This window comes from Lutzomyia longipalpis, chromosome 2 (genome assembly GCF_024334085.1).
Source record: "Lutzomyia longipalpis isolate SR_M1_2022 chromosome 2, ASM2433408v1".
NCBI lineage: Eukaryota > Metazoa > Arthropoda > Insecta > Diptera > Psychodidae > Lutzomyia > Lutzomyia longipalpis.
Window position 1 is genome coordinate 24,538,913 of NC_074708.1, and position 9,838 is coordinate 24,548,750.

Genomic DNA, 9,838 nt, shown 5'->3' on the forward strand with positions numbered 1-9,838 from the left:
GAGGAATTCACTACTCAGATGGGCTTACAATTTTAAATCGATTTTAAGATTTTAGGTCAGTTTTTTTAAGTCTGACTTAAAATACAGAAATAGAATAAAATAAAATAAAAAGACTTAAAATTTTTAAGTCGGGCTTGCATTTTCCTGAGTTGTCCGGGGGCTGTATTCTCTAATAGTGAAAAACTCTCGATGAACTCCCGAAGGCTTTTTTCAGGGAAAAAATGAAGAAAACTTCACGTGAGCATGATCCTCTAAGAAAAATAATGCATCCGTGATAAACTCCCGTAAGATTTTCCCGGTTTTCACGTTTATTTTAAAGCGCTAGAGCCTTCGGGAATTTGTCACGGGAGTTTTTCACTATTAGAGAATTCATGCTCTGGAAAATATGTAAGATTTTCTGATTAAAGAACTTGAATTTGTTAAAATATAAATCTTAAATTGTATTGAATAGAGAGCAAGATAGAAGTTAAGTCTAGGACTTCATTATAATATTTTTATTTTATTATTTTTAATTATCTATTATTTTTTTATTTTAAGTCAGACTTAAAAAAAACAGATTTAAAACCTTAAGACTGTCTGAAAAACCGACTTAAAATTTTAAACTCGACTGAGTAAATGAATTCCGCTCAAAGACCTTATTTCATTGTTGGCAAAAAAAATTGGAAGAAACATTAAAATCAAAAATCTCCTCTTTTCCCCAACAAAGGCAATGAAATTATATTTCAGGTGTAGTAAAATGGTAAAAGAAGAATTTTTATTTATGCTGAGACTGTTATAATTTCCTTAAATATAAAACAACAACAAAAAACATCACAGAGAAGTGAAAATTGCAGAAATTTGCTGTAATTGTATGAAGTTTATAATAAATTTGTGTTTCACATTAAATTTAATAATTTTGCCCTTCTTTTTTTTCTCATTGATGAGGACAAAAAAGTACATAAAAATTAATAACGAAGCGTAAAAAATTAAACAATTTAAAAAAAATACAATTGATTGGAATTTTAATTGGATTTTTAATTAACGAATCACTGCCGGGGTGCAATATTGATTTTTTTTTAAGCTCATCGAGTAATATTTATCATAATTAGTCATCAAATGCGCATGGAGAATGTCAGAAGGCATCTTGCAATGATTGACAATGTGCGAAATGAATTTAATAAATAATTCAATTAATTCTCGTTAATAATGTGCTGTGGTTGTGGGATTTTATTATATGGGTCATTTATTTATAGGGTTTTGGGTTTGTAGGTATATGAGTGCGATTTGTTGTTACAGAGGGTATTTGATCACTCAATTTTGGGAGGTGTTTTATGTCACAAAATATTCAAAAATATCCACCCCACACCCACCCCCTCACACCTTTGAACAGAGACAGAGAAATGTAAATCAATGTGCAAACTATAAAAACCACATTAAATCGGATTGGTTTTGTGAATTGCTGCAAAATGATTCCATCACTTGATGTGGTTTTTATCCATTCAAAATAGCTCCATGTATTATAGGAGGGGGGGGGGCGTGTAGCATAATACCGAGTTGAATTTCGGGTAGTTGGGTACCCCAAAATGAACCGCCGGCCACCACCCAAGGTGGGGTAGGAATTGGTCTATGTGGGAAAGCATTTTGGGGAGTGAATTTAATATAAAATGTTTTATATTATGATTCTCCTCTCAATGTTGAACCATATACAAGCACAGACCCCACTCACACCCCCCGCCGCAATGCCATGAGGACCTCCACAAATTCCATTTGGGTTCATATCCGTGAGACTTTTCATTTTGTATCTCATATTTTCCACTTGTGTGCATTGCAAAATTAAATAGCATATTTAATGTAATAACATTTAATGCTCGCCTTCACACTCGGTGTAAATCAAAACGTCACTCAGTTCACAACCTTTTTCATATGGAGTCAAAATATTTTATAGAGTTATGTGGAATTATTTTATTTTTGCAGTGTATTTGAAGGGATTTTTTTGAAGGGGCTTTCGGCATCAAGCTGTGGTTGGAGAGCTATTAAAGTCAATACTTGAACAGTTTCGAAATTCAATTTTCAGAAAAATTATTAATGGTTGATTCCTAGAACCTTTTAATGGATAACGTTTGGTAACATTCGCCACAGAAATTCACATTTAATTCAAAAGAAAAATGCTTTTTGGGATCATAATAAATTTATTTTTCTTTAAGAAAGCATTTTACACTTTTTTTTCTCTAAGAAAAAAAAATCAATTCAGTTTTATTTTGCATTATCGAAATGTCTCTTATTTTGCCAAAATCAATTTTTGGGGAATCATCTTAAGAAATGTGTGGAATGTGTTATTTTTGTAGCTTGAAACTTGGCAGATTTTTCTCATAAAAATGAACGGTGTTGTAAATTCTTTTAAGATTATTCTAAGAATAATTTAAGGTTTACATTTTTTGCTACAGGAATTTAAAAATCTTGTAGATTTTTTTCAGTGATACAAAGGGATCTTTGATTATTTTTTAATAAAGGTAAAAATTAGATTTATTTTACTCGAAATCTTTCTTCTTGAGTCAAGTTCTTTATTGCAAGGAAGAGAAAATAAAAAACTTAAGACTCTCAATATAATTCTTTAATCATTCAATCAATACATATCTTTAACCTTCTCGATTGAACAGGCTTCGTAAAAAATATATATTCTCAGCTATATTCTGATAGCTGAGAAGCTTACATGGAAGCTTGAGAATAAATTCACATCATTTCCTACAAACTGTCCTTGACTACTGCTATAATAGCGTTGTCTAGACGGTCGAGATCACCTTTGTTTCGGAGCTTTATTTCTGCTTCCTCAGGAATTAATAATTGGGGGTATTTCTGTCAGTTTTTTAAAAGGTTCTTAATATTTTTCTTGGCTCATAAAAAAAAACCTTTAGCTGGTTCTAGGAAATTATTTTATACTTAATAGGGGAGAGCGGGGTTAAAAAAGTCACTTAAAGGTTTAAAAAAAGCTCAAAATATCATATTTCCCAAATGGATAAAGCGAAATGTTTAGCTCATTTCTTTAGGTAATTTACTGCCCTACAACTCTTTCTCAGATCATTTTGTTCTATCTAACTAGAAAATATTATATTTTAGGCTTTTTCTAAACCCTTAAGTGACTTTATTAGCCCCGCTCTCCCCTATTCATTAAATAACTTTTCTGTCGAAAAGAATTAAACGAATTACACAATTTGGTTAATTTTTTTTAAAGCTTTTTTGAAGTCTTTGCAAATTGCAGGAAATAGTGAAAAATCTATTTGAGTTTTCTTGTCTCATTTATGATTATCTATCGTATTCTGAAGTTCAATCATATATTAAGTCACGATGGTCAAGAAATTTTGGAAAATCTACAGGAACAAAATGGCCAAAATGTGAGAATTTTAAATAATTTTTTGAGCACAAAAATTTTGATTTGAAAATTGAAAATACTGAATTATCATCGGAATTCACTCATTTGAAGAGAGTGCAAGCAAATTTAGGTTTTTTGTTTCAAAATTAGCCCGAAAATCGTCCTTGAAAGTCCTTGAGTTTCCAAAATGAGAGCCTAAAAACATGAGAACTTAAAAATATTTTTTTCAGCTTTTTAATGTTTTCAAAATTGGAATAAATTGTTCATCAAGATATCATAAAAAATTATCTTCAACACAGTTCTATCCTTTGTCAAACTCATCTATTTAATTAATTATTATTTCAATGCAATGCAAAAGCGCCTGGAGAACCATCTTATAATAATGGTTTCCTCGCATGAATCCTCTCGCTGGAAGTTTTGAGCGAAAAGTGAAAGCTTTGCTGATTGTGATGCAACAAATGCAAGAAAATAGATCCTGCATGCATTGCAACAAACCATATAATACAGTGCAATGCAGTACAACATTTGCTAATGAAACCAAATTTACCAACTGAAGATTTATAATGCCACTATTTTGCAATTTGTCGGCATCATTTGCGTTGGGAAGATGAATGTAGAATAATTTTCAAATTTACCAACACTATCTGCGAGGAAATCTCTTGTGCGCGCGAGGGGATGCTACGCGCGATGCGGGAGGGAATGTCTAGGATTTCTTTATTAAAAGGATGGTTGTGGGTGGGTGGGATGCACACAGAACAATGCCCTGTTGTGCGGTTTTTGGGGTAGTTTGCTACCGTCGATTTTATACGAAGATACGCATAGAAATGCGCACAGAGGAGATTTTGTTGTATGTAAAATGAAATTAGCTCACATTTCTCCTGCATGCTTATCTACGTGCACTGAAGGTTCTCTCCCCCCCCCCCCCTCCCCGCCCTCTCCCGCGCCACGTCATTCGCGTTCATGGAGCACAATTTGAGTGCAATGGGAGAATCTTCAAAATGCATTTTGATATGATTAATAAGATGAACAGGAGACAATTTTGGGGAGAGTGACGTGTATGAATATGGCGAGGTTTTCCCCCGCACATGCATGCAGCAGCCCCGCGCGCGCGTTTCGTCTCGCATCCAATTTGCCAACTTGTTGTTGAACTTAAGTGAAACTCAGCTGACGGCAACGTCTTCGTCTCGTGTATTTGAATATCCAATTCTGATAAAATTCCACTTCCCACACATTGTCGGGGTGGATTTCTTCGTCGTGTACATATGTACATTATATAGCTCAATGTTGAGGTATAATAGATGTAAAGAACGGGGTATGGGGGAGAGACTATAATGTGTTCATGCTCTCGTGGGTTTGCAGAGTGCACTGAAAGGTATAACACACTCTTCCTTCAGGGTGGATTGGTCCGTATGGACGATATGAGCTAAGAGGGTGGGTGGAGTATGGCGCGCAAGAGGATGTTATTTGCGGAATATTATGTCAGAAGAGCATTTGATTAAATTCCAACATACTTTTGCATATACACACCATACCCTCCGCCCCCCCACATGGAGTTGATGTGTCATACATGAAGAGTAAAGACGGAGATTCTCAATCGACCAGTACAAATATTTATTAAATTGTTTTGCCTTTCACTCCATGGTGTACCCTCTTGTGTACCCACTATATGCACATTGAATTGCATTCATCCCCTGCAAGTCCCTCAAGTACTGTCATGTAAAGTGAAATTATAGCAAATTAGATGAAGAGGTGTGAGTAATTAGAAGCACAGCAGTTGGTGTTTCATGATATTAAATGCTGAAATTGCATTTATGTCTTAATATTATACTTCAAGTACTACAGAAGAACTTTTGAATGTGACAAGCTTTTCTCAATCCTCTCATCATGCATTTAAGCGCCATCTTTTCCATCCCAAAATTATGCAGAAATTGAAATTGAATTGGTAAAACTGGTATTGATTATATGGCACAATTAGTATATAATTATCATAAGCCCTGAATAATTTCCTATTAGTAATGCAAATTTGATCCTAATTTAATGCAGCATGATGATCTCTGACAAAGAGCAGCATGATCTGAATAATCCAATTCATTGTTTTTTAAAACATTTAAATTAGCTATTAATAATGAATCAAAATTAATGTTTTTTTTAGCTAAGGCATGCATTACCCGTCAAAGTTTCCGGGCAAGCAAAAATGGTGTATTTTTGAAAACAAATTTCAAATGGCTGTATCTCCGGCTGTTCTTAACCAATTTTCAAAAATTTATCAGTTTTGGAAAGGTACATTTCTCACCTTTCCAAAACTGGTAAATTTTTGAAAATCGGTCAACCCGTTATATCTTGGCAGCCATTTTGGTAAACCTAGGCAAAAGTAGTTTTTTCACAATTTCACAAATCTTCACTTTGACCTCTTACATCTCAGGCGCTAGACCACCGATTTTGATAAATAGATTGTCGTTGGAAAGGTACCTTTTCCGAATCTGATAAATTTTTGAATATCGGTTAACCACAGCCGGAGATACAGCCACTTGAAATTTGTTTTCAAAAATACGCCATTTTTGCTTGCCCGGAAACTTTTGACGGGTAGTGTATTACATGCTAATGAAAATCTCAAAAACTCCAAAATTTTGTTTCTTTAAGAGAATTTTAACATTTTTTGAGGTGTCTTTGTGAACTTTTGAGTAAAATTCTGAGCAATTTGGGGGGAATAAAAAGTTCCAATGAGTTTATTCGTCTGTGTATAGGAAAATCCTGGTTCGAATCGAAGAAACAATCGAAACACTTTAATTTTCATAAAGAATCACAAAAGAATAAGAAATCCCCAGACTTTCTTTTCTATCTTCCACTGAATTTAGTTAGAAAAAGGAGGCAAAGATTTGCCCAAAAATACAAACAATGGGCCTAATTCAGCGACCAAGAAACCCTTGAAATCTTTGAATTTTGTACTGAAATTTCAAGATTTCAAGCGGATTTCAAGGGTTTCTTGGTCGCTGAATTAGGCCCAATGACATCATTATTGTGTTTTTGTCTCTTTCAATGCATGAAACATTTCCGTTAATGCTTCATCGGTGAGTTTTGACTATGTAATTTTATGTTTAACCTACTTAAAAAAATTAAATTAGTTTGCAAGTTTGCATTGCAATAAATCAAAAACAATTGTCCCAGCATTATGTAATTTCACATAAACATAAATAATGAAAACCATCTCATTCAGCTGTTGAATCAATTTATTGTAAAAGATATTTTTTTTGCATAATTTTAATGCAATTAAATGACCTAATTAATTATATATAATGATAGGTTAAAAGCACCAAAATACGGTTCAATTTAAAGAGATTGAGCAAAAGTTGGCACATTTTGGTTATACTTGTTAGGATAAAGTCGATAAAGTAAAGGATTTAAGTTAAAGTGTTCTCTATATTTCATGAGAAATATCCCTCTAATGGTACCTACTCCAAAACTCCAAAATCCTTCAAGAAATCTTCAACTATTTCCATTTCCAAAATGATTTTATGCACCAATTTAGAGCTTATTGAATGCAATTTCCTGTGATTTTTCCGTCCTCAAGGAAACCCACAAAAAAATCATCAAAAGATGTGATTCAGGAATGGATTAAAGTGAAAGAATTTTAATGAAGACAGTGAAGGGAGAAAATGTTCCCGCAAGTTCAGTCCCAAAAAAGCAAACCGAGAAAATGAGCTTTGGTATTGGAAAAATCCTTTTTTTTTCATCCTTTTTTTTCAACCGCCCCTCTCACCACTTGTGAGGAAGAAAAATGTTCATTTTTTGACCTCGGGCATTGGTGAAAAATTTAATTTTTAATTGTTGGGAAATTCATTGTGAAAAGGACCGCGCGCACACAGTGAGAAATCCTCTAAATTTAATTTAGCTTTTTTCATGAGTGTGGGTTGAGACAAAAGATAATAAATTAGAACTCCCCCACCCCCACGCCCCCCATTTAATTCCGCGCCATTTTTTTCTGCTAACACACATTTTTCTGCTTTTGCAATAATTTTTATCCCCAAAACATTCCGATGGAAATTAAATGGCCGTTTAGGACACAAATTCCACCGTTTGCCAGATTAAAAAAAGCAGCTTTGGATGCCTCCTTTTGGGATATGTGGGGGTGCACTTTTTGCGATCATTTTCATTCGTTAATACAAACTGTCGCAAAATTCAAAAGGGTGGTGTTTATGTTGAATTAAAAACTTATCATTTACTTGTGATGCAAATTTTTGTTTTTATTACCTAACATTTTTTGCGTGGAATGGCATTAATGTGTATATTTTTTTAAAATAAAAAAAAACAATATTTAAATTCAGTTTAAAAAAATCGATCGAAAGAGATTATTATTTTGGACTTTTTTTCTGTATCAAATAAATGCCTTAATACTTAAGGACATAAATTGAAATTAAATCCTTTTAATGGTTCTCAATGGTGAAGAAAATCTTTAACAATTTTGAAAAAGTTTATTCGAAAATTTCTTGTAAAAGCAATCAGGGAGAGACAATGAAAACATAACGTTTTTTTGCACTCAGCGACGTTTCGAAAAACTCAAAAATTTTTAAAAATTTTTCGAATCATCGCTTCTAATACTCCTTTCTGTCCACTTTTCTAAGGAATTTTCCAACGATCCTTAATGAGTTTAAATAGATCAACCATTGTAGCAAATAAGCATATGCTTCATACAGTATAAGATCTAAGAAATGATGCAACGAGGGCGTGGTTTTTGCATTTTCAGGCAAAGAAAAAGTTGATCCAAGGAGAAAATTGAAAATATGCATATTTCGTTTTTTTTCTGATTACTCTGTACATTCGATCTTGCAATAATCATAAAGGGCCTTAAAATAAATAAACTCCTATGTGAATTTATCTGATCATTGCATTGTGAATTCGACGAATTGGAAAATAAATCAGTGAGTGAGAGATTTTCTGTGCATTATGTTTCAATGTACATTTGTATAATCTTACAACATGGTTAATTAATGAAGCCCGAATAACTATATAGGTCTCTATGCATGTTGTATTAGCAAATGCATAAACCCCCCAAAATTAAGCCTAATGACTATTTCACTCAACATGAAGTAGATTTATAAAAATGCTTTAATATGCAATGCAATTTCCCCGGGAGATTTATTTCCACAAACTCTATACTCTCAAATGCAGAATTAACAATTTTAGAGGTCCACGGGCAGAGCGCGTGGCGGACTTTTCATATTGACCTTATTGGTTCGATGGATTTATACCTCCTATTGCCCATTAAATTCTTTCATTAACTCTTCATTGTTTCCCATTTATGTTGCACTGTTTGTTCATTTTACAAACAGCGCCTAGTTGCAGTGGCATTAAAAATTGGTTTCAACACACACACTCACATAAAAAAAGAACTTGAAGAGGAGAGGCTTGTTCAGGAGCGTCATGGAAATAAAAATCAGGAAATGAGATTCATCTCTTGTTATTGCTTTTTGCACTTTTATTGCTCTCACACTCGAAGGGATTTGAGAGCTTTTTATATCAATACAACAATCCAGGATATTCACAGTGTTGAATCTGTTTTTTTTTTATCAGAATCCTGTCGTGTTTTTATTAAAAACATTTTCATTATATAGCTTTTGTACATAATATAATTCAATGTTGAGAGAGAAAGCTCCGTAATTACAAATTTCACAGAAAAGTGCAAGAGAATCATTTTATTTTAGTTAGAATTCATAAAAAAAATTTTCAAAAGAAACTTAGGAAACGTCATAGTTTTTACCTTAATAATGAAAAGTGGAGAGACTATGGAAGGTAGTTTTGTAACTTATTTTAAAAAGAAAACTTTGTTAGGGGAGACCGGGGTTAAAAAAGTCATTGAAGGGTTTAGAAAAAGCTCAAAATATCATATTTCCCAAATAAATAAAGCTAAATGTGTAGCTCATTTCTATAGGAAATTTACTGCCCTACAACTCCTTCTCAGATCATTTTGTTCTATCTAGCTAGGAAAAATGATATTTTAGGCTTTTTCCAAACCCTTAAGTGACTTTATTAGCCCCGGTCTCCCCTATTCATTTTTTTAATGTAGCTAAAAGTCTTTGAATTTTGAGGTATGTTTTACGTTGAAACTGAAAGCTTTCCCTACGAGTTTTTCAGGATTTTTTCCTTAATTTTCTGTGCTAAATTGTTGTGTAAAAATCTTTGTTTTTTAAAGAATTTTTTGTTGATAAAAGCTCAAAAAATTTGACTTAAATTTTCCTAATATTCTAACGTCAATAAAAACGAAGATTTTCCTAATTTAATTCCTGCAAAGAAAGTCAAATAATTTTACATATTAATGCCTTTTCTTTACATAAAAAGCATCAAAATAATAAAAAATCATCCACGTGTCGTATTCTAGTCTATTTAGCATTTTTTCTTGCAGACTAAAGAAGACCTTTTAACCCAGTCAAGCACCTAAAATCATTACTGTGGCTTTTTTTGCATTTTTGCACAAAAATTTCTGCTCAAAATAGCGAA